This window comes from Perognathus longimembris, chromosome 9 (assembly GCF_023159225.1).
Source record: "Perognathus longimembris pacificus isolate PPM17 chromosome 9, ASM2315922v1, whole genome shotgun sequence".
Classification (NCBI taxonomy): Eukaryota; Metazoa; Chordata; class Mammalia; order Rodentia; family Heteromyidae; genus Perognathus; species Perognathus longimembris.
This window is the reverse complement of record NC_063169.1, coordinates 52,166,228-52,190,043: the sequence shown is the minus strand read 5'-3', so window position 1 is coordinate 52,190,043 and position 23,816 is coordinate 52,166,228.

Sequence of the window (23,816 nt, the reverse complement as noted above, 5' to 3'; positions counted from 1 at the left end):
GCTGTTTATTGCCTCGGTAGAGACAAGGATTGTTATGGGTTGAATTGATGTGTTGACGCTGGCCATTGGTGGCATCCTCAGGCTGAGATTAGCTGAGGAAAAAGACTGCTCACCCAGTGTGAATACACTATTTCATTTGCTATTTTATGATGCCAGATTTGATATGATACCAAAGGCACAAATAAAATGTAGATCTAAATAGGCCAACGTGCCAATTGGAAGGATCCAGCAGCTATTAATTAAATCAAACAAAACAAAATAAAGCAAAAAGGATGTACTTTATAATACGAGGTGAGATATCAAAACAGGACTTGCGGTGTTTTACTCATCCAGTCATCATCAAGAGAATTAGCACTGGCCCTGATCTTTCTGCATGGGCTATTCTCTAAATTCACAACTGGATACTGGTGGATCTCGCTCACCAAATCTAAATCAGCTGTCCATAGAGCTGATTCATGCTTTTTCTTTTCTTTAACCTAATACTTTCTTAGAGAAAATGTTCAAACATTTAGCACAGTTGAAAAAACTTTCCAGTGACCCTCCAGTGAACCCAGCACCAAATTTGTCAGTGATGAATGTAGCATCTACCTTAGGAACCTGAATCAAGGTCCAAAGCCTGCCCAGGCAGGAAAAGTCCCTGAAATTCTTATCCCTAATTAACCATCGAAAAAGCCAGGAGTGGGGCTAGGAATGTGGCTTAGCAATAGAGTGTTTTCCTAGCATGTATGAAGCCCTGGGTTAAATTCCTCAGTACCACACAAACAGAAAAAGGGAGAAGTAGCACTGTGGCTCAAGTGGTAGAGTGCTAGCTTTGAGGGGAAAAAAAAGCCAGGGACAGTGCTCAGGCCCTGAGTTCAAGCCCCAGGATTGGCAAAAAAAAAAGAAAGAAAGGGTGGGGGGAGAAAGAAAGAAAAAGAGAGAGAGAGGAAGGAAGGAAGGAAGGAAGGAGGAAGGAAGGAAGGAAGGAAGGAAGAAGAAAGAAAGAAAGAAAGAAAGAAAGAAAGAAAGAAAGAAAGAAAGAAAGAAAGAAAGAAAGAAAGAAAGAAGGAAGGAAGGAAAGAAAGAAGGAAAGAAAGAAAGAAAGAAAAAGCCAGGAATGGAGATATGACTTAAGTGACAAAGCAAAGCTAAACAACTATTTGAGACCTTGAGTTCAAGACCCAGCACCAACAGAAAGTATAATTGTACTAACTAACTTTCAAGTGATAGCCCAACATTATGACCATCTTCTCTCAAAGAAAAACTGTTAATCAAGCATTAGAGGCCACATCTGGTGATAATTACAATGGTACTTCTTTGGCATTTGAATGTGGCTTATGTGACCATGTTGAATGTGCAAGGTTTTCTCATAGTATGTAAGCTCCAAGGTATACAGATGTGAATGGATGACATAGGCATTTCTCCAGGTGCTAATGTCACTTTTCCTCTTACTGTTGAGATTCAGCATACGCATTGCATCTTGTGAGAAGGTGATGGATTTATTTTATTATTGACTTTTTAATTTGTTTACTATGTATATGTATGAAGGTATATGTGATGCTGCTGGGGATTGAACTCAGGACCTCGCACTTACTAGGCAAGCATTCTACCTGTACAACCATAACACAGCCCTTTTGTTCTTCCTTTGCTTTTCAGATAGAGCTTTTCATGTCTGTTCAAATCACCACTGAACTGAATCTCCTACCTCTGACTCCCTCACAGTTGGAACTAAAGAAGTGTACCACTGTGCCTGGCTGATTTTTAAACTATTCTTAAATTTTCTGGGCTGGCCTCCTACCTGCCTCAGCCTCGCAAGTAGCTGAAGATTATAAATGTATACTGTTACGAGGTTAGAAATGTTATGGGGTTCGAGGGAGGGCATTTCCCAGTCCCTCCAAGAGCCCACCACTCAGAAACAGTCTCGAGCAAAAAGACAGATTTATTGGGGAAGCAAAAAGCAAACTGACCGGCCAGAAGACACAGCGTAGACTCGGGAGCTGCCACTGTGACCCTGAGCAGTTCTCAAATTGGGGCTTATAAAGGCAAAAGCACAGCACAGATGTTGGGGCTTGATGCAGAGGGTAGAGCACGCAATAAGTTCACAGGTGTAGGAGGCTGATGCAGGGGGTAGAGCAAGCAACAAACAAGTTAAGCAAGCCATTTACAGAAGCAGAATTTTGGGGTCAGGTTGACCTAATCTACTCCCCCCCCCCAACACTTCCTACCGTGTTTTCCTAATCAAGATGGAGTCATCTCTGTTCCCTACAACAGTACCACTACATTGGGCCCAGATATTGTTTTAAATACATAATTCTTTCTTCAAAAATATCAGTTGAAATAACAACAACAACAACAACAACAACAACAATAAAATAGCAGAGGGAACCATCTCTATATCGGACACTGAGGAAAGGGAACCAAGCATTTCATGGGTGGGATTGGGAAGGAAGGAGGGAATGGATGTTGCTAAACAGAAGAAATATAAAGTACGTATCACCCAAAATGGAGAATGTGTCTGTATTGTTAAAGATCATAGACTTCATAAGCTATGTAGAGTAGAATAATTTTCATCATTGTGAATGTTAAAATGCATACTATGAAATATATGTAATAACTTAGCCCCCAAAAAGAGAACTGTAAAAAAGAAAAAATGTACTCTCCTTACATGTGAAACTGTAACCCCTCTGTACTTCACTTTGACAATAAAGAAGGGAAAAAAACACATGTATCAGTTGACAATAGCGTATAATTCCCAGGCTTTCCCTAACTCTAAGCCTGGAAATCAAGTAAAAGAAAACAACTCTAAAGGCCCGTTCTTCAGAACTGAAAGACCTCAGGTCCTTTAATTATAGCCAACTCCTCAAGAAAAAGAAATAACATTCCCTTTAGAATGACCTAAATAGTTCAGTCTTTTATTATCTCTTAAACCCAAACTATAATTGTTGTTCAGGCTTCATTCTCTTAATTCCTCCATGCCCCAGGCTTCAGGACTGAAACTTCATTCAAAGTTCACCAGCTTGTGAGAAAGAAAGCAGTCCTAATTCCATGGGATAGCCTAAGATGACCAGATTTTCACTGCGGAGAGCCAAATGGAGCAAGTCCCTACAGGAGCTCAGGTCCTGGCTTCTGGTAAAAATGAGGACATGACCTGAAAGCAGTCAGGGCCTCTGATCCCCCAAACTAAAACCTCTTCACACAGGGAGACACAACCCCAGAGCCCTTCATTCTCAAAGCTTAGAGGAACTGGGTCAGTAGTCACCGAACTTCTATTGACTTTCCCTTAACAATGAAGGCAGTTTTTACATCTCCTTCTGAGTAGATACAAAACTGTATTCTGTACATATGTTTGTCTGAATCAGGGAAGTGAAGGGGAACATCAAAATGGTGAGACAAAGGGTAAAAGATGAACCAATGCAACAGCAATATTAACAAGACAATACGTAGTAAACCAACTGTACAACTCCAGGGCACGGGTTGGGGAGGAGAGAAGGTGGGAGAAAAATGAGGGAGGAGGTAACAAGTTTGACAAGAAATGTACTAACTGTCTTACTATGTAACTGTAACCTCTCCGTACATCTCCTTGACAATAAAATTTTTTAAAACTATATTCTGTGTGTATGTATTTTGGGGATGAACACATTCTATCTTTAAAAATAAAAATAAACTCAACATCTTTTGTGCAGCTGCTGTGTGATTGCTAGTGGTAAAAACAATAGATATTAATTAAGCTATCCATGAACCCAGCACAAGGCTAACAAAAATAGGAGATATAAAAGAAGAAGAAGGGATGGTTTCTGCCCTGGAGGAATTTTCATTCTAAAACTAAGACTCTGTCATACTCACCATAAAATCATTACCCCAAATCTAAGGCAAACACTAAATACAAGTATTAAAATCTATTAAAATGGAAACCAAAAGAAAGAAATTGGCTTGGGGCTGGGGATATAGCCTAGTGGCAAGAGTGCCTGCCTCGGATACACGAGGCCCTAGGTTCAATTCCCCAGCACCACATATACAGAAAACGGCCAGAAGCGGCGCTGTGGCTCAAGTGGCAGAGTGCTAGCCTTGAGCGGGAAGAAGCCAGGGACAGTGCTCAGGCCCTGAGTCCAAGGCCCAGGACTGGCCAAAAAAAAAAAAAAAAGAAAGAAAGAAATTGGCTTGACTTTAACATGCACTGCTAATTTTATGAAGGACATCGACATAAGATGCCTTAAAAGCAGATGATAATAAAGAAAGGTTAAAGGACAATGTTTAGAGATTATCTTGTGCAGAGCACAGGATACAGAAACAAGGACAGGAGACTGAGTACAGTCTATTTGTGACAATTAATGAGTCTAATGTGTGAAGGCTCAGTTCTAGGGAGAGGAGTCCAGGCAATAAGAAACAGGTATCATGCTATCAGATATGTTTCTATCTTTTATTCTTTATGTGTTTCTGTCTGAAAAAATGTTGACTGAAATCCTGTTAAGTTCCTAGCTCTCTTCTAGAAACTGTAGGGAGGAGATAGCATTAGTCTGGTAGCCTACAGTCTAGTCAGACAAATAATAACAAATATATAATGTCAGTCAGTGATAAATGCCATGAAATAAAATAAATCTTGGTGAGATGACAGAGATAAAGCCTGTTCTATGGAGGAGGAGGAGAAGGAGGAGGAGGAGGAGGAGGAGGAGGAGGAGGAGGAGGAGGAGGAGGAGGAGGAGGAGGAAGAAGAAGAGATGTTTACTGAGACATTAAGGTAGAAGGATAGAGTAATATGTTCAAGAATTTGGAGAAGTATCACCGTGAGAAAGAAAGAAGGACCAAGAACCTCATATAGAAAAGAACTTTGTGTTTAAGAAGCCAAAATGGGTTATAGATTTGATGAAACTAGAGATGAGATGAGAGCAGAGGAATAAGAGATTGAACACGGGTCACTGGTCATGATCATAAGTTTGGAGTGTATTCTGAGAGTAATGGAAAATCAGAAGATTTTTATTTATTTTAAAGTTTTAAAGATTGCTTTGACTGATTATATAAAAAATATGTGACAAATACCAAGAGATTGAGGGTTTTGCGATATTCTAGATGGGAAATGACAGATCCTGAACTAGAATACTAGGGTGTAAGTGGCTGAAGTGAAAATCAATTTTGAAAGCAGGGACAACAGGACTCGCTGATAAATCAGAGAATGATGAGGTAGCTGAATATGGTGGCACATGCCTGTAATCCCATGAATATGGGAAATGGAGCTAAGAAGATGGTGCATTCCAGACTATCCTAGGGAAAGTTAGCAAGACACATTCTCAAAAAAATAAAAATAAAGGCTGGGCAGTACTAGCTACATGGAACGCTAGGATTGGGAGGATAGTAGTTGAAGGCCAATCCAAGCAGAGAAGTTTGAGACACCTTTTCAACTCCTAGCCTGGTTCAGTGGTATCCACCTGTCATTTTAAGCTTGAAAGGACCATGATTGCAGCCAACACCTGCATGGAAGGAAGTTGGATACAGGATTACCTGCCTGTTATCCCTCAACACGATTCCTAAAATAAGCAGATCACTGTTCAAGTACATACCTGAACAGGAAGCAAGACTCTGTATTTAAAACAGCCAGTGAAAAACAGGACTGTAAAACAGTTCAGTACCTGTTTAGCAAGAATGATGCTCTGACTTCCAATCCTATTACTTCTGGAAAGCAAAGAAAGAAAATCCCCAAAGCCTGGGAATGAGACATAGTTGGTAGATCACTTGCCTTGTGTGAATGAAGCCCTAAGTTCCATCTCCAGTACAAGGAAGAAAGGGAGAAAGGGTGGGAGGGAAAGAAAGAGAGAGAAAGACAGAAAAAAAGATCAAGACAAAGAAATAAGGGAGGGAAGGAAGAAAGGAAGGAGAAAGACAGGAGAGAGAAGGCAAAGACAAATCATTTAAGTTTGGAAGCAAGCATCTGTGTGAGTAATGGCAGTATTTATTGGATGGAGAAGCACAAAGCAAGATGACGCTTACATTGACAGAATTAGGGTTTATTCCTGAAAGCCTATGAGGTGAAGTGTCCAACAGATATCAAACCTGGATTTACCAAATCTGGAAGTCAAGAGAGAAGTCAAGTCTGAATATAGATATTTGAACGTCAGTAGTGTGTTAATTTAAAGCTAGAAGGCTACATTACATTTCCTAAATAATGAGCTTAGGAAGAAGACAGATAGGAAATAAAGGCTGGTTGCTTAACTACTCCAACATTTAGAATATGGAAGATAAATAAAAAACAGGAAAATGGATTGAGAAGGAAGAAGCAGGGAGGCATGAATGTAGACTCTCAGAAGGCAAGCCAAAATAAAAGTAATGTCAAAAAGTACAAGTGAGGGCTGGGGATATGGCCTAGTGGCAAGAGTGCCTGCTTCATATACATGAGGCCCTGGGTTCGATTCCCCAGCACCACATATACAGAAAATGGCCAGAAGTGGCGCTGTGGCTCAAGTGGCAGAGTGCTAGCCTTGAGCAAGAAAAAGCCAGGGACAGTGCTCAGGCCCTGAGTCCAAGGCCCAGGACTGGCCAAAAAAAAAAAAAAGTACAAGTGAGGAGTGGTTTCTAATCTATTGACAGAGTAAAATTAATGAGGAGTGGGTTTGGTAAGGAGTTTTCTAGTAACTGAACAACAATAACTATGATGGAATGGCAGGAAGAAAGGCCACCTTAAGACCTTTCAGGTGTGTTAAGAAGGTGATAAAGACCACTGTGATGGAAAATACCTGCAATCCTGGCCCTAAGGAGGTTGAGGTAGGAAGACTAGAAGTTTGAGGCCAACTTGAATACATACAGAGATCCTGTATCACAAAAACAAAACAGACAACTAGAAGAGGAAGAAGAGAAAGAAGTTAGAAAGGAAGTGATAGCAAATAACAGATTATTCTCTGTGTAGATATGTCTTTAAAAAAAAACACAACATGTTGGTATCTAGGAAATACACGACGCTCAGGAAGAGATTAGATTTCATTTAAGATGGAAAGTAATATGTATGTTTCTATGCCAACCGGTCATGTCAACAAGGAGGAAGTCATGATGCCATTGAGGAATGTGATAAACGCAAGAGCAAACTTTATACAAAGGGTGCAGAACAAAACAAGATAGAGCAAGGTCTCTTTCCCCATCTGTTAAAGGCTAAAGAATAAAAAAAAATGGACCAGTTACTAATGTAGTGAAGTCAAAAGTATATCTGTTAGATCCGCCACACATTTTACTCTCTTCTGCTTCTGAATAGCTGAACATGGATGACTACTGGCAAAAGTTAAAGAGCACTCCAAGAATGTGAGTTACTATACCAAACTCCTCAAGTCATTCATACATCTGACTATAAACTACATGCCTATGTTGAGTAACTTACAAAGCAATTGAGTTGGCTAGTTGATTTTTCCAAGCAACTATGTGCATTCAACTCCTTGGGTCCTCAAAAGAATCCAGTGGAACAGATGAAAATAGAAAAGGAGGCAAGGGAGTTAAGTCACTTGCTCAAATTTCCCATCAAAACACAGATGGACTGACTGGGAAGGTAATGAGTGCTAAATCCAGGGTACTCTCCTGCATGTACTCCATCAAAGATCCTAGAACTGACAGAGATAGAAGGGAAAGACTAAGGAAGAGCGAAGGCAGGGATGACATTACCCACAAAAAAAAGTGTTCATTGTCTGACTTATGAAACTGTAACCCCTCTGTAACATCAACTTTAATGCCAATAAAAACAATTTTTAAAAAGATCTTAGAATTGGAAGAGCTCACTAGTATGTTCGCGTATTTGTCCCTTTCTGTGCTATTTTTAAGAGGGTGAGATTTCAGGCACACTTTGTGATTTAATCACAATTGCTAAACATTCCTGTTTCTTTCCTCTCCATCAGAATGCATCAGCTTCATGCATGATGGTCTTGAGCATGTGCAGCTACTAGTAGTAGGACTGACTTAATTATGTATGGTTCCATAGGTTGCACTGATGTGACCTAAAGCATAATGTTACATCATTACCAGCCTTCCTTATGTGTTGTGTAGGACTAGCTTTGAAGAATGTCCTTCTACTTCGCATTCACTCCACTCCCTGTGCTGACGCCTCTGCTTCTCTACCATGACTACAGGACCACAGTTTGTCCTTCAGCCTCTGGCACTGGAAATGTAGGGGCATGAGTTGTCAAAGAGGAGCAACTTTTCACTGGGTCATCATTTCACTCTGTACAGAAAATTCTACAAAATGATTTCCTTTTGAAAAGTTAGTTGAAGAGTTTGTTGCTAAAAAAAGAATGGGGGAAAGTGTTAATAGAAATATGTCCACCAGATGTTTGTGGCTCATACTTGTAATCCCAGCTACTCAGGAGGCTGAGATCTGAGGATAGTGATTCAATGCCAGCCTCCAAAGGAATGTCCTTGAGATTCTCATCTCCAATTAACCCCTAGAAAACAGGAAGTGGCACTGTGGTTCAAAGTGGTAGAGCACTAGCCTTGAGTGAAAGAACTCAGGGACAATGTCTACGCCTTGAGTTGAAGCCCCACAACCAACCAAAAAAAGAAAGAAAAAAGAAATGTGTGAAGCTATAGTGAACTACAAAATGCTTTTTGTGTGGATTTTGTATTTGTGGATATATATAGATATCTATAGATAGATATAAATATTTCATGTGGCAAATTTTAAACATTGGTCATCCTTAGTATGGTTTTTCTCATGTTAAGTAGAAATTCATTTGCCTGCTTAATTTTGTATTCTTTTGTGTGGGTGTGTGTGAAGGAGACTTTGCCAGGTTATATAAGTTTTCAAAACACTGTGACGAAACTCAGTTTTCTGCTTCTTAGCCTGATGAATTTTGCAGCCTCTCAAGACTCCCCAGTTCTTCATTCACATCATGTCAGAACCAGAAGTTACCGGGGAGAATGTGACCAGGGGGAATTTCCATTAAGAGCAAGACACTTTTTCTTTTTCCTTGTGACTTACCCATATTGAACATTTTGATGTCATGAAAAGATTGAGAAATTTGCCCTTTCCCATTCCAGTATTTTTCCTTTTTACACACACACACACACACACACACACACACACACACACACACACACCTTTCCATTTCCTGATTCTGGCCTGGACTTGAAGCAAAAACACCTGAATCTAGCCAGGAAAATTGTTATTACAACACTTTTGGCCTAACTGGGGCAGGAAATACCAATAACTTTATGTGAGCTCTTCCCTAATGGAGAGCTTGCCCTAGTGCAGAAACCTGGTACTTGCATCATTCAGATGAGGATCAGATAAAATCTGGACCTTTGGAAATACCTGCCTACTGATCTTCTGAGGCTGGGTAGATACAGATTCCCCAGAATAAAATGCCAAAATAAGAGACAGTGGCAATATAATATAGCTGTGTACTTTTAATGTAAAGACCTTGGAAAAAAACCAAAGAACATTACTACTGAAATAGTCTCTCTTTCTCTCTTTCTTTGGATTTGTGAGAGTCTTGCTATGTATACAGTCCAGCTTGACCTAAAACTCTCTATCCTTCTGCCTCAGACTCCCAAGTGCTGGGATTATAGACATGAACAACCATACCATTCATTCTACTGAGAATATTGTTCAAAATATTAACTTTAAATGTCAAACAGTAGGAAAAGTGTAAGATATTCAGTAAAAAAAAAAAAAAACGACAATTATGGTCTTCTTGAGGAACATGATTATCAAATGTAGTGTTTAATCTTTGCTTAGTACTCCCTTGGCTTTGACAAAATTAAGTGTTTCTTTCCCAGTGCATTATATAAAATGAAGAAAGGAGAACGAGAGGAACATGTATGACCCTTGTTGCCAAATGCATTGAAGACCATAAGCCAATTCATAAAATACACACTCCTATGTACACACATATGTACACATAAAATACACACTCACGAACAACAGAGGATTTTCATTTTTCTTTTAGTCGCCTATGCTGTTATTTGGGTTATAAAGTTTGAAACTTAGTCTTATTCTTCAGGTTTCCCTCAAATGCCAGCTCTGGTTTCTTTATGGTCACCTCTCATTCGCTTTTGCCTTGGGTGATTATGAAATCTTTATTGTCTCCTATAGTATTTCATGGGACTGTTTTGTAGTGCCTAACACTTTAGAATTGAAATTGGCTCTGTTGTGACCTGCCTGATGAGTCATCGTGGGTCTAGCAACCTTCAGGTTCCCAGCTCTGACATCAGGTTGTGTTTCTGGATTCATTGGGGAATCTGTTTATACAGATTCAGATGCAAGCCTGGGCTGGACTGTTTGCACTGCTCCAGGGATGAGCTCCAAGGGCAGGTCTGGTGGGGGGATGGGGCTGAAGAGGGTAGGTAGTTCTCTCGCAGAAATCTAAGTAGTAGTAGATGGTGTGACAGATTTTCATAAATCTTCTCCTCCCCTCCCACACACATTGGAGGCCCTATCCGTTTCCTCTTTGTGTGATTAATTCTAAGCATAATCCTCGCACTGTTGTTAGTGTGGTTCCCAGATGTTTTGGAGTGGATGCATTGATGGGATGGCCACACAGAGGGGCGGTACAGGAGGGTATTGATGACTGGAGGTGGGTCCATCTTTTCTACTTCTGCTAAGTCCTTCATCTGGAATAAAAACTCAGTGTCTGTGTTTCATGCCTGTCATCCTAGCTACTCTAGAGACTGAGGCTTGCAGTTGGAAGCCAGCCTACAGTGAAAAGTCTGTGAGACTATTATCTCTAACTCACCAGCAAAGAAGCTAGAAATGGAGCTGTGGCCCAAGTAGTAGAATGTTAGCTTTGAGCATCACCCAGGCTGGGAATATGGCCTATTGGTAAAGTGCTCGGCTCATATACATGAAAGCCTTGGGTTTGATTCCTCAGCACCACATATATAGAAAAAGCCAGATGTGGTGCTATGGCTAAAGAGGTAGAGTGCTAGCCTTGAGCAAAAAAAGAAGGCAGGGACAGTGCTCAGGCCCTGGGTCCAAGCCCCAGGACTGGCAAAATAAATAAATAAATAAAACATCACCCACGCCCGGAGTTCAAGCCTCAGTATGGGTGGGCACACACACACACACACACACACACACACACACACACACAGAGTTCATACCAGCACCCATGAGTAGGAGGACAGGTTCATTTATTGGAAGTGAGTCCCTGCCAACTCCACAGCTTCACTTAGACACAATCCTGTTAATCCTAATGCCATCTTAATTTGCAGTGGGGCTCCCTCCAAACAACTGAGGTCAGAGGTAAAGATCCACAAACCAATTCATTGTGTTATTGCTAAATCAATATGACTACCACTCTCCAGAAGTTCTATAAATTCTCTGTTACCCACTTGATTAACTGCCTCTGGCTTTGTAGCTCCACCCACCCACGGCTGACCTTTGAACTACACGTTACAATCTCCTCCCTTATAAAAAAAGATTAGGGAGTGGTTTGAAAACCAGTTTTTTCTCTCAATTAAAAACTCAAGGAAATGGGAGATGGGGTGGGGAGTGGTAAAGGGAAGAGTTGGAAAGCAGTTTTGATGTTGCTATGGATTTCAGGTTGTCAAAATTCTTTCCAAACACTGGACTGATTGAGACTAAAAGAAGAGATAAGGTGGAGAGCATTCATTTATCTTCCTCCCCCACCTCTCCCACTCAATTTGATCACAATCCCAATGCTTCTAAATTTATAATTAGGAAGATAGGGCAAAATGGAAAACAAAGCAAATGAACCTTACAATATTATAGATGAATGTGGAAAAAAAACTGCAGGAAAAAAGAAACATGCGTAACCTTGAGAAACTGAATTTTGTCTATGTATTCAAAGGTTAAAGATGAAAGAACTGCCGAGAAATATTTTGCTTTAGCAAACTGGTGTCTCTTTTGGTACAAGAGGGCAACTGCAACTAGTTTATGTTATGTGTGTATGCAAGGGTTGAGCAGAAAATAAATCTATTATAAATAATGACAGCCAAGTTTTTCATTGCTGGAGAAAAAAAGAGTTACAAGGAAAGAGTGGGCTGGGGATATGGCCTAGTGGCAAGAGTGCTTGCCTCATATACATGAAGCCCTGGGTTCAATTCCCCAGCACCACATATACAGAAAATGGCCAGAAGTGGCGCTGTGGCTCAAGTGGCAGAGTGCTAGCCTTGAGCAAAAAAAGAAGCCAGGGACAGTGCTCAGGCCCTGAGTCCAAGCCCCAGGACTGGCCAAAAAAAAAAAACAAATTAGGAAAGATAAGGGAGGCTAAAATGACCCCTGACTCCCTAAGGATGAAACACAAAGGTGTAAGGACATCAGGTGACTCCTATTAGCAGTGCTGCTCTTGGGCCCCAGTTTCGGTTCCTTTGGGGGGGAGACTTGAACTTGGGGCCTCATGGTCTTGCTTAGCTCTTTTTACCTGTTTTTGCTCAAGGCTGGCACTACCACTTTTTTTTTTTTTTTTGGCCAGTCCTGGGCCTTGGACTCAGGGCCTGAGCACTGTCCCTGGCTTCTTCCCGCTCAAGGCTAGCACTCTGCCACTTGAGCCACAGCGCCGCTTCTGGCCGTTTTCTGTATATGTGGTGCTGGGGAATCGAACCTAGGGCCTCGTGTATCCGAGGCAGGCACTTGCCACTAGGCTATATCCCCAGCCCTGGCACTACCACTTTAAACAAGTCTCTACTTCTAGTTTTTTGGTGGCTAACTGGAAATAGAAGTCTCATGGACTTTCCTGCCCTGGCTGGCTTTGAACCATGATCTTCTGATCTCAGCCTGCTGAATAGCTATGATAACTAACAGGTGTGAGCCAGCAGGGTAGGGCTTCTTGCTTTCCTTTTTGGGTAGGGCTTACCTAAAGTTCTCAGAGGTGAAGGGTACTAAATTTCGTCAGTGTATTTTAAAATGTAGATGTCAGCTTCATTCTGGGAAATGCTCTGCTAGGCGGGGTCCATGAAGCTCAGAAGTGTCCAGAAGGAAAGAGACCTGGAAAACACCAGTGAGAGATAAGAGGGACCCTGTTCCCAGCACCCAGATGCTATGTTCTAGGTGCCCCAGTCTTCATTTACTATTCTTTAACTCTCATGAAACAGTCACATATTGAGACAACTGTTGTATTTTATGCCATACTTTTGATCTGTGAAAACTTGTCTAAAGGGAAAAGATCTCCACTTTGAAATTTGAGGAAAAGAGAAATCTTGAATTTTTAGGAGCTCTGCTGAGTGACGTTTGAGTTACTAATGACCCACATGAAAAGCAGGGCTCTTCAGAAGCGGGTTTCTAAGACTCCACACTGGCTGACTCTGGGTAACTTACAAGCAACTGAGTTACTTTCTCCAGGGAACTTTCCCATCCATTAGTCACTTGCATGTCTTAAAGGAGAGATTAGTCAGACTACCAGGCTGTGAATCACTCCCCTTCAGCTCAGTGAGGTCTTTGAGGGGCACTGACAAGAAATCCACCCCTCAGTTTCCAAGAAGGACATTTTGTGCCAGAATTCATGAGGAGGGAAGATGATTTCACATCAAACTGATGGGGGCACCAAAGAAGTGGCAGGTACCCAAATACCTGGATGGATGGAGAGTGCTGGCAGCTACCCTCTACAACTCAAGGACCATGATTGCTCTAGGAGGGTTTTCTTATTTTTGTCTTACTAGTGCCTGGGATAAGTTCCAAGTGTATTGAGTCTCCTTGTCTTGCAACTTCCCTCTTAATCTGATTGGCAGCTTTGAGAGACCAAAAGGGTTAAGATCAAATCTCAAGATGTTTGCTTCCTTTGTCTGATAATGGCAAAGCTCTCTGAGAAGTTGACAATAGGAAAATAGTTGGAACATGACAGAGAGAATCACACCTAAAGTAGAGGTAAAAGGCCTACCTAGAAACTAAAGTGATTACGCACAGCCTTGTTTTGAGTGTCAAAGCGATGGGCCTAGAAAGAACATCACTGTTTACAAAGTTTACCCTGCAGGACAGAATCTAAAGCGTTCAGAATTTGCCATTTGTTTTGCAATTTACTTCAGTGGAAGAAATTGAAGTTTATTTTAAATAATTGCTAAACTAAATCTAGGATTCGGGACTTATTCAACATGTTTTAGATGTTATTTGTTTGTTTTTGAGAGTTTTCCTAGGCTGACCTGGAACATGAGGGTGCATAGCATCCTCCTACGGCAGCCTCCTGATTAGCTTTATCTGCAGTTGTCAACCACTGAGACTAGCTACTAATTGTAATGTAGCAGGCTGTCCAGTTGCTGGTGGAAATAGAAATAACACACAACAACAAAAATTGGCCTTCCTCTCAATAAGCTTATGAATGGGAAGAGAACAGATAAGTGAGCAAATAAACGGATACAAACAGCATGTGAGAAGGGCATTAAGAGTGTAAAAGAGACACCCTGGGGCACCAGGAGAAGAAACAATTGGATCCTACAGAACTGAAGGCTGAGCTCACTTGAAAGGAGGAACCATTGTCAGTCAGCCTCAAAGAAAAGGAAGATACAGGAAAGTGAGGAGGAAGGGAGGGGCTTTTTTGGAAGCAAAGAAAACAGCAGGTGCAAAGTTGTGGAGGCTTGAAAGAGCATTTTGTCTTGTGACACCTGAAATCGGTGTTGTTAGAAAGTTCAATCACGAGGCAATGGGAGGGGAAGGAGGAGCCTACGGGTAAAGGAGCAGGTGCAGCCCGAGGGCCCTGAGCCTGAGCCTCCAGGACCACCTGTTTCACACCCATTCTTGAAACCCAGGGTTGGTCCAGCAGGCAGTGGGAAGCCAGGGAGATGCTTCCAGAAGAGAATGGTCCGATCTGCTTTCGAAAGAGATGGCTTAGGGGTGAAACTAGGGAGACAACAGCATAGTTTGTACAGTCTGACGAGAAATGGGAAGGATCTTGTGTTCTCGGTCCCACTGGGCTACATAGCAAGACCCTATCTCCAAAAAAGGAAAGAGAGGAACAGAGGCACAGGCTGTCTGAGAACTGCATTCCATCTGGAAAGCTGAATGCTTACAATCGTCCCATAAAACAGTGTTGATTATGATCACCTGCAAAACCAGAGTGCCTTCCTGCAGTGCCTTCAAAGCATAAAACTAATAGCTGCTCGTAAATAGCTTCCTGTTTTATTCATTTTTAAAGTAGCTTTGTTACATCTAACAGGATTACTTCAATTGACTTTTTGAGGCCATAAATACTGTATGTGTCTCTTCTTCTTTCCTTCTTTCTGATTTACTTTCCACTTTTACTTTTTGCTTACCTGTGACCAAGTCTTAGATTGTTAACAAGAAATGAAAGGTTTGTAACCAACTCCCCCTCTTTACATATATTAACAAAAGAAATTAAAAGCTTTTTTAATTAGCAATAATGCAAGATGTGTCCCTTCTCTTTTTCTTCTCTCACTCTTAGGGTTGCCAGGTTTAGTAAATAAAAATACAGATGACCCAGTTAAATTTGAATTTCAAATAAATAACAATAACGTTTTTTATTATAAATTGCATAGGTGGTACTGACACTAAAGTATTATTTATCCGAAATTCAAATAATTAGGAAATTCATTGTATTGGCAGCTTATTCAAAAGGACATTAGTCTTATTTAATAAGATTTTGTTTAGGTATCAGGCTTGAAAATGAATTTCCACCACTTTTATATAGCAAAATATAATGTCACTTTACTAAGCAAAAAAAGAACCAATTTGATGTCAATACACAACAAAAAGAATTTTGTTACAAGTATAACCTAACATGGGTGAAAGGAAAATATAGAATGCATAATTACATCATTGTAATAAAATAATAATAGGTGGCTTTTAAAGAATGCAAGCTATATAATATTTGTATTCTCACTACTCTTTTAATGCTCACAAATTCTAAGATAGATACTATTATTTCCAATACAAAGAAGGAAAAAATTATAGACTCCAGAAAGGTTTACATGCCCATCAAACATTATGTATTCACACATTTTCACAGTATGTTAGCAAGAAGCAATAAGAAGAAAACAACTGTCTAGAAGAAAATATAATAAGCTGTAGCACTCTAACTATATGATTCCCCAAGTCTTCTGGTACTTTCTAGGTTTTCCAAAGGAGTATATGTTGTTTTTCAAATAAAATGATCATGCAGGTATTTGAATATTTAGTGAACTGGAGAAATTGTATTTCTATTTTTTAATGGGCTTGACACCTGACCCAAATGGCACAGAGTATGAAGCTAATTTAGGAGATTAACATACATTTAACCATCCATTTGTCCTTAGGACAAATCTAGACCCTGTCTTTTAGCAATACTGGGGCTTGAACTCAGGTTCAAGCTGTCCCTTAGTTGTCCCTTAGCTTTTTACACTCAAAACTGGAGCGCTATCATTTGAACCACACCTCCACTTCCAATTTTTTGCTGGCTTCAACTTAGGATCATCAGATTCCAATCTCCTGAATAGCTAGGATTACAGGCATAAGCCACTGGTGCCCAGCTTCTAATGCCCTTTCACACAAAATCTGTAGAAGATGAAAGAGAAAATTGTCACCTAAAAAGAAGAACAAGTGCAATTCCTTTGGCTTTCTTTGACATTCCATTTGATGGAGCAATACTGGCTTTAAAGCCATCAAGGAAAAGCACAAGCAATTTGTACATGCTACCCAGTCATTCTCTCTGTTCACTCCGAATTATTAGCCAACCTTTAGAAAGTGACAGAGCTGTCCCTTGTGAGGTCATTGTGTTGGTGTAGGATCTAGTCTGTCAACTGCTGCTCCCAGTGACCCATGAGCTGAGATGGTTGCAGTGTGGCTCTATCATCACTAATGAGAAAGTTATTTTTATGGGAGACTGTCACTAGCAAAACATAACCTTCTGGCTTTTGCTTAAAAGGGCAGACACCAGCTTCTAAGCTTATCCTTTAATTGCCTTATATATAGTAGGAAGAGAAGAAGTTAAGGGCATTGAACAAGGCAGAACAGGGATGCAGACACCAATCATGCCTTATTCCTAAGAAGGTTCTCTGAGAGGTGGGATTGGTAGTGTGGCCCTGGGGGTGGAGGTGTTCTGTGGCTACAGAGATGATGCCAGAGATTGAAGAAGGTGTCCCTTCCCATCTGGGCCCACAGCAAAGCATCATGTCTACCTTCCTTTGCAGAATAATCACAGGTACCTCATGAGATACTGTGGAGATGTGTCTGCCTAGAGCCAAGACTTGAGTCACTGTTCATACAACTCAGTGGTTCTGCCAGCCCGCCTCTGCTCTCCTTTACAGTTTTTGTTTTCTGGGTATGATAATTAGTTGTTGGCACTAAGAATGTGTCTCCTGAGCAAAAAAAAAAAAAAAGTGAAGTAGGCCCCTGTTATTTCTGGGATGAGTGCTGTACGCACTGCATTGATGTAAATTGTTTACTCAGGGATCAAGTGTTGGCCAACATACAGTCATATCTAACCCAGACACCTTCCCTACCCTGTCCCTCGCTGTCACGCTATGTTTTAACCAGGCCAGCATAGGGCAATGTGATTTGCAGCTCTGCCTCCTACCTCTTGCCTTCTGTTGAGTTCATCAGGCAACAAGCATTCTTCAGGGAAAAATAAAATAAAAGGAATGGAATTCTAGAGTTACGGAGCACTTGCTGGTTACAATCCAGTGCTTTCCAACCTGGCTATCCTATCAAAACCTTCCTAATCCCACTGCCCCAGCACGACTTGCTAGGCTGCCGGAGTTCCTTCCAAACTTCTAGAAGGACTTCTACTGAGCCACCAAGGTTTATAACCACCGATCTTATCAAGTGTGGTGATGAGAGAGAAAGAGAGAGAGAGAGAGAGAGAGAGAGAGAGAGAGAGAGGCACTGATCTTGCCCATCAAGTCCCTTCTTGATTAAACTGACATTGAAACTGAAGGCTGGTGGGTTGGCCCTTGGTCCTACAACTAGTGTAGGACAACTAGTGTGTCTTTATCCACCTCTGTCTTCTAGACCATGAAATCATTGACCACCTGTACTGTGATGTTGACATTTAAATTCAGAGTCTGTGTAATCAATGCTAAAGAGGGAAAAAAAAAACAAGAAGGACAGATTAAGCCAATTTCACTTCTCCCTAAGAACAGCTATACATATACACTTAGCTCAATTGGCTATCTAGCCCTAAAACTACACCATGAAACTTCACATTTCCCAAAGCTACGACCCATTCATTTCTAGAAGAAAAAAATGATGAGTCAGATTTCCCACTAAATCCTAATCCAAATGAATGTTCCCTAATCAATCCAACTATTTTAGGCTAAGTACTTGACCAACTTCAACATCCCATGCGTCATGAAACTCTCATTTTGCAAATGCTCATTTATTTTCCTAGTTAAACTTGACACTTTCAAATGAATGGGTTGCTCAAAATAGCATGTTTTCCTCTAGTATAAAGACTCTGGAGTGAAGAGAAGCTTTATGAGATGAATGTTCTATAATGAAGGGACTGTAGACCATCTATCACTGTATAAGATGTACACTTAGGGGCTGGGGATATGGCCTAGTGGTAGAGTTCTTGCCTCACATACATGAAGTCCTGGGTTTGATTCCTCAGCACCACATATATAGAAAAAAGCAAGAAGTGGTACTGTGGCTCAAGTGGTAGAGTGCTAACCTGAGCACAAAGAAACCAGGGACAGTGCTCAGGTCCTGAGTTCAAGCCCCAGGACTGGCAAAAAAACAAATAAACAACAACAACAACAACAAAAAGATATGCACTTAGAGCCCAAGATAGAACGTAGGCCTCAGTACTGTAGTCCTCAATGCCTGTGCCTTCACTGGCCCTAATCACCACCAAGGCAGTTCTTTAGGGATACTCTGGTCAACTCCAACTCAAATCCAGCCCTTGCAGTGTTTTAAAAGGGTCCTATTCAGTTAGAAACCCTTAGAATTATACAGTAGATAGTTTGAGCTAGACCTTTGATCCCCCTCACTCTTTATCTCTCTATCTTTCTGTCTCTCTCTACTCTCATCCACCTACTTATCTATCTATCTATCTATCTATCTATCTATTTTTTACTTATTATCTGTGCATGAATGCACAGAACATACTGGTACTGGGGCTAAAATTCACTCAAGGCTTGTGCTCTACCATTTGAGCCACAGCTCCTCTTCCAGTATTTTGCTGTCTCATTGGAGACAAGAGTCTCACGGACTTTGCTGCCTGGTCTGGCTTCAAGCCTGAATCCTCAAATCTCAAACTCCTGAGTAACTAGGATTACAGGTGTGAACCAACAGGCACAGTAGCCCTGAGATCTGGAATGTGTTAGCTGCCTTGCAAACTCACCTCTTTCAATGGCCTTCCTGCAGTCTCCCTTTCCTAGCCCCTGGCTGCTGCTTCCTGAGATGCCCTGGGCCATGATCTGCCTCTGAAGACAACCCAGGAAGGACACAGTAACCCTATCAAATTACAGTTAATTTGACCTTAGGAAAAGTACTTTACACTTTGGCAGGGACTGTCTTCAAATGTAATGAAAGGACCCAAGTCTCCTGTGGTAATAGCAGCCTGCAAAGCCTGCTTCATGGGGCTCCTTAGGGGCTTCCCTCCCTTGAATCCATCCTATTTCCTTCATCTTCAAGCTCCCCCTTCCCCCACACCTCTCTCCATCACAGGGAGTTTTTGAATTCTTGCAATGTGCCGTGTTCTCTCTTGCCTATGGGACTCTTACTCATGCTGTCCCTCTGCCTGGAACAGTCTCCTTCCTTCTGTTTGCTTGGCTCACTGGTACACATCCTCCAGCTCTCAGCTTAAATATCATTTCCTGTAGAAAAGCCTTTCTGACACCCAGGCTAGGATCCTGCTCTTCTTACATGCTCCTAAATACAGCATTTGGAGGGTTTTATTGTCATGTCCATTTATGTCTCTGAATCCTCCTCCCCCCTCCCTTACCACCCTCTTACTCCCCATCACCGCTGGTTTTTATGCTCCTTCTGGGAAAGAAGAAACCATTCATCCTACTCTCTATTGCATCCTTGATACTTGATACCCAGCCTAATGCTGGCCATAATAGATTCTTAATAATATTTGTGAATACAATTCATGCCTGCCTACTGAACATCAAGAGTCAGTGAAGAGGGGCTAGGAATGTGGCTTAGTGGCAGAGTGCTTGTCTAGCATGTGTGAAGCCCTGGGTTCGATTCCTTAGCACCACATAAACAGAAAAAGCCAGAAGTGGCACTGTGGCTTAAGAGGTAGAGTGCTAGCCTTGAACAAAAAGAAGCCAGGGACAGTGCTCAGGACCCAAGTTCAAGCCCTAGGTATAGCAAAAGAAAGAAAGAAGGAAAGAGTTGGTGAAGAAAAAGATTTTGGAGTAAATTTAAAACAAAGCGTCCCAATATGGTTGTGGCTTATATCCCTCATACCTGTGACAAGATAGAGTTTTTGTTTCCCATTAGTATTTCTGCTTAAAGCCTAGAGAGAAGTATGTATATCAAAGCTGAGGTTCAGCTTAGAGTAGCTTTATCTTTTTTATTCTTCTGTGGGTTATCATCCTTATTAATCTGAATCCCGTAAGATCTGGACTGTACTGGATTAACACAATCCATCTCAGTACTTAGAACAATATGGATGTGACAACTGGAAAATAGTGAATATGTATAATCTTTATGTGTCTGTTTTAAAAAAGGGATTGGGTAAAGAAAGATTAGTAGCCTACGTTGTTCATGAACAAGATTTGGAAGCAGAAGCTAGGAGCCATATTTGTCAGCTGTTAAGTCAATGCATTCTTCCTGGATAATGTCCCTTCTGACATTCCCTTCCCCTGGGAGACCTGATAGACTTTGTGTCTACAATCCCAGGTCCTGGGATAGAGCTCTGTTCTAGAAAAAAAAAAAAAAAAAGTCAAATTCCTTAGCTTGGTGTGGAAGCCTCTGGGATCAGCACACTGCCTTCCCTTGCCTCTGGGCTCCTGTCTCCCTCCTATTCCACTTCATACTTTCCTTTTCTGTTTATTTGCATACAGAATGTTGTTCTGCATCTCTGGGAAAAGCCTCTGCTATTCACCCAACCACAAAACTCTTCCCCACCCTTCCGCCAATTTGGCTCGCCAACTCCTATTCATGCTGAGGCTCAGCTTCAACAGAGCACAGCCTCCTCCCAACTCCCAGAAGTGAGCTACCTCTCTGCTCTTGATGCCCTGCTTTCCCCTCCAGCATGCATTTAGTGTTGGAAAACATTTACTTGCTTGCTCTCCCTGGCCAGTGCCACCCACAACCACTTCATAAGCTTTGAGGACAGGATCCAATCTTATTCACCTTTAGTCTCCATTTTCTTTTCTTTTTGTGGTGCTACTGGGGTTTGAACTCATGGCCTTGCACTGGGCACTCTACCACTTGAGCCTACCCTTCCTACCCTTGCTTTTTTTTTCTTTAGTTGTTTTTCAAAAAAGGTCTCCCACTTCTGGTCACAAAACACAATCCTCTGTCTATACTTCCTGTGTACTTGGTACTCCACATCCTAGTATGCCTAGTTTTTTGAGATAGGTTCTGGCTAACATTTTATTGCCCACACTGGCCTTGGACTACCATCTTTTGGGGAAACTGAGATTACAAGTGTGAGATACCAAGCCTAGGTCACATTTTGGCTGCTTCATGACAATCATAGTGTTCATACTATTCAATAAATGTTTGTTCAAATATGTTAATCAATATGATCAGTTTTTCTGTCACCTAATGCTACCTGGACAACCAGCATATACGTTTAGTAAACTGCTATTAATTAATTAACATAGTGTGGAAACGGGAAATGTCTTGGCCTAGAAAAGTTTCTTTCCCTACACCACACAGTATTTATTTACTTATCTCTTTAGTACTGGTACTGGGGCTTTGCTTCCTCATGGCTGGCCCTCTCCCACTTGAGCCCACAGCTCTGCCTCTGGCTTTCTGGTGGTTCATTGGAGAGAGGCATCTCACAGACTTTCCTGTGTGGGCTGGCTTTGAATCACAATCCTCAGATCTCAGGCTCCTGAGTAGCAAAAAATTATAGGATTGAACCTCCAGCTCCTGGCCATGGGTCTCTTCATTTTTTACTGCTGTCCCTACAGCCATCCTGGGGCAAACAACTGGGCATCGAGGTGTAAGCAAATCATGGGGGCATTACCCGTTTGTTTCCTCTTTTATCAGATTGAATAGAAGTAGCCTTTGTGAAGATGAATGAAATCTACAGTCACATACTGGAATTCATTTTCAAGGGAGGAGTTATCCAAGAAGGCCCGATCCGCTCCACCCTGGCGCCTGCCTGGAGAGCACCCCAGGCCAAGTGGTCCTCACCCACCAGGAAAGGGCTGGGCTGCCTGGGTCAGTAAGGGAGTCTGCATCCGGATGCTCAGCCCATTCCCGGTTCAGCTGCAGGTCTCCAGGGACCAGAGGCTGCAACACAACCATGCCGGTCCATGAGGTCTCCCAAGGGTGCTCTGGGCTCTGCCTAGTGTAGACCTCTCACACTCCTACATTTCCTGTGTACCATAATACCCACTATTGAGTAAGTTGTTCTCAGACAATGTACTGTGGGTTTGCACAATACCTACGTACCTTACACAGGTAGAGTACCTGAGGTGTTTGAAATAATTTCCCCAAATCTGATGTGCAACTGTGATAAGCTAGCCTCTGGAAATCCGATGCCAGATTTGCACTCCTGATTAGTAATGTATTAAAACCAAGATAATAATAATAGTTATAATAATAATATTGTAAGAGCTTTTATTGTGTTATATATACCAACTCATTTTACCTCTTCAGTAATCCTTTTAAGGAAAAAACAAAATAAAAAACTGGGCCTGAGTGGTTCATGCCCATAATCCTAGCTACCCAGGAGGCTGAGATCTAAGGATCTAGGTTCAAATACATCCTGGAGACAAATATGAAAGACTCTTATCTCCAATTAATCAGTAAAAATACTGAGTAGCTGTGGCTCAAGTGGTAAAACACCAACCTTGAATGAAAACGTTAAGCCAGTGAGGCCCTGAGTTCAAGCCCTGGTACTGGCACTGAAAAAGAAAAAAAAAAAAAAACCATGAACAAAGGGAAATATAGACAGGATGGGACAGAGGCCATCTTTTGTATTTTACTTCAGAACTCTGCCCACATGCACAAAAGTGCTTTTTGTAAGGAAAAAAATGGATGGTAAGGTGCCCCAGATGTGGGATTTCCATAACATTCTAGGCAACATGAGAATGAATGATAAAAGCTCTTATCAGTAATTTAAACCTAATGGGTCTGAAAAGCCCCTAATTTAGCCTGTGGTAAGGATGACTGAGTTCTGCTCTGATTTCTTTTACTTGACTCTAAAGTATAGACTACAATTATGACAAGATAAATGTGTTTGGAATTTTAACTGCATGAATAAATGTATTCAGATAGAATTCCTTACTAGCAACAGGAATGTGACCTTAAACAAAGTCTGATTGTGTTCTTCTTTGAGATGAGAAGAGCTATATGCTATGGTTTACATTAATACTGCGGTAGCGTCCATTATAAGCAAGCTGGTATTTCTCTACCTTTGGTCCTCCATGCAGTTGTCCAGAACGCTATAGCTCATTTTCCAAATGAACTGAGTACCTTGAAGTTGGATGTGGCTAGGTAAATAGAAAGGGTTTGGGTTCATAAGAAGAACGTGAGTTCCACTGTATACTTAGAATGTAAATTCAGGTTCTAAGCTGGTAGAAATCTGTAAGTAGGGAGCATGCTGAATTTTTTATACTAGGGAAAAAAATGAATGCACAACGAATCCTCAAAAATCTATTAAGATATGAAATTGGATCTTAAAAAATCAGGCATTTTATTTATGTATTTATTTATTTGTTGCCTTGTTGAGGATTAAACCAATAATCTTATACATGGTAGGCAATGGCTCTACTATTTGTGCAACACTCTCAGTCCAAGCACATTGATTTATTTTTATTTATTTATTTTTTTTTTTTTTGCGCCAGTCCTGGGC